At 47.3% G+C, this 5,000-nt stretch overlaps 1 protein-coding gene across 3 annotated transcripts in view; it reads left to right on the forward strand.

Annotated features, from left to right (window-relative positions):
- The window catches only part of LOC137641548 (uncharacterized), a 96,872-nt gene that overhangs the window by 19,993 nt on the left and 71,879 nt on the right, over window positions 1–5,000 (forward strand). The window lies entirely within an intron of this gene.

Below are 5,000 nucleotides of genomic sequence, written 5' to 3' on the forward strand. Positions count from 1 at the left end.
CATATTAATAAGGAAATTTTATGGAAGCAACAACTCCTCTCAGATCATGACTAGCGGGTGTACTGTCAGGACCTGATTTGCGAATAACACAGGTGAGTTTTGCCCTTAGTAATAGAAAACCTTGAGCCCGAGGTTTCTCCTCTGAACAGCTGTCTTCCCATAAAGTCTGAAGTTCTATGAAGATAGACCTTTAGGCACCCCACTGGACATAGAGATACATACTCCTTCAGAGGGCAGATTCTCTAGGGACCCCACCTAATGGTGGGTAGCATGTTCTTGGTAAGAAACTAGGGAGAGAAAATCATGAGATGTAGGTTTCTGGTTTTATGCAATGAAGCGAAGACAGTCGACTTCTGTAGTCGCTGAGACAGGGATGGATCTGGTAGCGGAACAAATTTTAGGCGTAGTTCCAATGCCAGAGGGAACCACACGCTATTTGGCCACTTGTGGGCCACTATTGCCGCCTTCCCTTTGAAGGATCTCAGCTTGTCAAGGACCTTCAAAAGGAGGTTGTGCGGAGGGAACAGATAAATACTGGACCATCTGTTCCAGTCTAGGGACATAGTGTCCACAGCCTCCGCTAGCGGATCCTCGTATGGGGACACATAACGATCCGTTTTATTGTTGTCTTTCATCGCAAAGAGGTATATCTGCAGCTCCAGGACTTGACTCGAGATGAAGGAGAACGATCCTGCGTCAAGAGACCATTCTGACTCTATTGGTGTAAACCTGGATAGAGCGTCCGCTGTCACATTGCGGAACCCTTGAATGTGAACTGCTGACAGGTGCCATTTTTTCCTTTCTGCCAAACGAAAAATGGCCAACATTTTTGGTTGATTTGAGGTGACCTCGACCCTTGTCGATTCAGGAATCTCACTATCACCTCGCTGTCTAGAACCAGTCTTATGTGGGTCGAGTGGCGAGGAGATACCTTCTTTAAAGTCAGAAGCACTGCCATGGCTTCTAGAAAGTTGATGTGAAATGACTTGAAGAGATTGGACCAAGCTCCTTGGACTCTCTTCTGATGAGAGTGGCCTCCCCAGCCTTCCTTTGAAGCGTCTGTGTGGATAGTTACTGATGGGGGAGGAGGTTGAAGAAGAATAGATTTCTTCAGTTGCTTAGCATTGGACCACGGCTTGAGAAGCGATCGCAGTCGAGTCGGTAGAGGTCTTATTAGATCTCTTCGCGCATTTGATGCGTATTTCCTCCAAACTCCTGTTGCATCCTTTAGCTGTGCTCTTAGCACTGGATCTGTTATTGAAGCAAACTGTAGAGAGCTCAGCACTCTCTCCTGTTCGCGTCTTGATATCCGTTTGGATTTCAGCAGTCTCTTGACAGATCCTGCTATTTAATTCCTCTTCTTCCCAGGAATGGAAAGTCGATGTGACTCCAAATTCCAATGGATTCCCAACCACTGAAATTTTTGAGCTGGAGAAAGTCTAGACTTTTTTATATTGATCTTGAATCCCAGATGTTCCAGGAACTGGATCACTATCTTAGAAGCTTGCATGCATTCTGTCCTGGATGCTGCCCACACCAGCCAGTCGTCCAAGTAGGCTACTACTTGGACCCCCTTTAGGCGTAAATGACGGACGGCTGCGTTTGCGAGCTTCGTGAAGATCCTTGGGGCTTTGTTTAGCCCGAAAGGCATGGCTCTGAAGGTGTAAAGTTTTCTATGTAACTTGAAGCTTAGGTAGGAGGAGAGGTGGCGATTAATTGGAACATGCCAATAAGCGTCAGTCAAGTCTATAGAGACAGTATTTGCCCTCTTGGGCAGTAGGGTCCTTATGTGTTGAAGTGTGAGCATTCTGAACTTATAGTTCATTATGAACTTGTTGAGTGGCGACAAGTCAAGAATGACTCAGAGTTTTTCTGAGTCCTTCTTTGGAACACAAAACAGCCTCCCTTGAAATTTGATGGACTTAACTTTCCGTATCACTCTTTTATCTAAGAGCTCTCGGACGTATTCTTCCAGAACGGGGGTTGAGTGTTGGGAGAATTGAGGAAATTGAGGTGGAGGGGTGTTCCAACTTCAACCTAGTCCATTCTTTATTAGGCTGTGGGCCCAGGGATCGAAGGTCCAGCGATCCTTAAATAGCTGTAGTCTCCCTCCTACTGGAAGCATCTCACTTCTGCTGTTGTGGACCTGAGGCCTTGCCTCCTTGACCGCATCCTCCCCTGAATCCCCTTCCTCTTGAAGGGCGTCTAGAAGAACCTCTGGCTGTTCCTTTAGCCCTCGAACGAAAGGAAGAAGTCTGCCTTTCGAAGGCTGGGTTAAAAACTGGCGACTGAGTCGCCACTTGTTGAGGTACTAGTTGGTACGTGGTTGGAGGTTGTGCCACTATCTGAGGCACCGCGGTCACAGGAAGTTGCTGCTGTTGTTGCTGTCGGTAAGGTATAGCCGGCCTAGAAGATGGCCTAGGCCTTTTTGTCTTCCTCTTGGGTTGGGGACCCTCATCCTGAGAAGACTTCCTCTTAAGATCTAAGCCCCACTTTTTGAGAAGGTTCCTATTCTCTGTGGCGGCCTTGTCTACTACCTCTTTAACCACATCATTGGGAAAGAGGTCTTTACCCCAGATACGAGAGGATATCAGTTTCCTTGGTTCGTGCCTCACCGCAGCCGAGGCGAACACGAACTCTCTACAGGCTCTCCTAGCTTTGATAAAGCTATAGAGATCCTTCGTAACTGTGGCCAGATGAGTTTTGGCCACCACCATGAACATATCCTGGATCTTGGGGTCACTTGCCATTGTTTCTAATGTCGTTTGTAACGACATTGATGCCGCAAGTCTTTCCTTCGTCTCTTGTTCCCTGCGCAAGAGAAACTCCGACAGCTTAGGGTGTTCCTCACCGAACTGACGTTCAGCAATATCAGCTTCCAGCTTCCCGACTGAGAAGGTAAGGTGTACGTCCTTCCAGTCTTCTTGGTCCAAGGGCAAGGTCAGAGATAACGGCTTGCACTCCTCCAAGGAGGGGTATGGTTTCCCTGCCTCCACCGCCTTTAAGGCTGCCTTATATCCCTTTTCCATGAAGGCAAAGGCTCTGGTAGGAGAGGCCCCAAAAGAGGGAAGCTTCTTACTCAAGGCTGGCACCTTTGAGTTCGTGAAACCCCTCTCTTTCATCGAGCTTGATAGTAACGCCTGAGCTTTACTGTGGTCCAAAACTATGACCTCCTTCGGCTCAGTCTCCTCCTTTGAGGCTGGGTCCTTCCTAAGGCGGACATAACAGTCCGGGTAGGAATCCTTATTGGGCCAAAATTCCACCTCTTCCAGGGGAATTGCTCCTGAATTTTCAGATATGACGATCTTCCCGATTGTCTTTGGCATATGTTCGGCATACCTCCAAGGATTAGTATCCGAACACAAAGGAAGATCCTTCACGTTGAGTCGCTTCTGGGGCCCAAGTGATGCTGCAAGTCTACATATCTCCAGTTTTATTGCAGCCTCCTTCTCATCATTCTTCTTCTGAATTTGTTGGATCATCTCAACAATAGAAGAAAGAGTCCTTCCCAGGTCATCTGGGATAGCAGACGATGTAGAGGGAACAGGTTCTGGGTCCGGAACCGATGTAACCGACACCTCATCGATTTCTTCCTCTTCTACTTAAGGAGTCTGGCACAGCTCCTCCTCTTGACCTTCTCCTAGAAGGTCCTTCTCTGTAGAATCCAACACCTCCGACATCCTATCGTCAAATTGGATGTCTTGAAGAGCGGCCGAGACTTCAGAATCCACCGGATTCTCGGTAGTTGGTATCTCCACCTGAGGCTGGGGGATGATTGCATCAGCCGATGCTTCAGGGAAAAGGTAGGCCCTCATCTTCTCATTTGGAAGGTAGGGGCCTGAGGTGTTTTTCTGAAAACCCCTCACCCAGGATCGCAACTTTTCCCTAGCAGCATCCCTTGACTCCGTCGATTTGGGGTCGTCAAAAGCCTCAGTAATCAGGTTAGAACAAACCGTACAAACCTGAGGGTCCCAATAGCGGAGATCACCTCTAGAGGCTGCGTATGCTGCGTGCCTCCTACAGTATTGATGTCCACAGAAGTACTTACTGCGGACATTACAGAACACACTCCCGCACTTCGGATGGTCCTCCTGTATAGAGAAGAAAAATCCATGAGTATCAAGTGAAGGCTTTTCACTTATATTGAAACATTTAGCTTATATAGAAAAGCTATAAAAGAAAGAAGGAAAGACACATACTTGTATTTCCTGTCCAGTCAATTGCCGTAACCTCCCAAAATATTAAAACTAAGGTTAATTCTATTCTAGACTACCTTATGTAATTTCCTAAACGGAAATTTAATGTGTAGTTTTAATATACGGGAGTGAAAGAATACAGAAAGAACTCACTTTCTATATAAAGTACGGTCTCAACAAAAGGCTGTAAAAGATAACATTAAGTATGATGAAGAACTTTAGTGTTATCACAAACTCTGTACAGCAGTGTGTACTACACTACGAATATAGAAACTACTGTACATCGCATGCTATTGTGCCGGCTGGCGACTACCCCTTTATAGATCAAAGATATATTATCTTTAACTAATAGGCGGCAGCCCTCTGATTCGCGACTCTGTGCCGGCTGGCAATCATTGCCAGCCGACAGCTGAAAACACTAAAACCCAGCTGCCGGCTGCTAATCGTAGCGGCCAGCGGATTTGGGCTTTGATTCCACTGCCGGCTGGCAAAGGTAATAAAACCATGCCTGCCGACAGTAGCCAAGAACCAGAGAACCTCTACCAGCCAGGCTGTCGGCTGTCAAGCCGGCAGCCGGGAAAGGGGTGCAACACAATAGTCAGAGAAACAGTATGGATGTAAGGTTATAAAGAGGCATTGCCATACGACCTTCCATCCAGAAAGAGTGAACTTATGGAAGGGGAGAATGTAGCATTCAGGCTTCCAAAGAATCCACAGCCTGCCGGGCTCTACCGGCAGACATGGAAGAGAGACCAAGGGAGGCCTGGGGTTCACTCTGCAAAGAAAAAAGGGGTCTCTGCCGGC

The sequence above is a fragment of the Palaemon carinicauda genome, chromosome 5 (genome assembly GCF_036898095.1).
Source record: "Palaemon carinicauda isolate YSFRI2023 chromosome 5, ASM3689809v2, whole genome shotgun sequence".
NCBI lineage: Eukaryota > Metazoa > Arthropoda > Malacostraca > Decapoda > Palaemonidae > Palaemon > Palaemon carinicauda.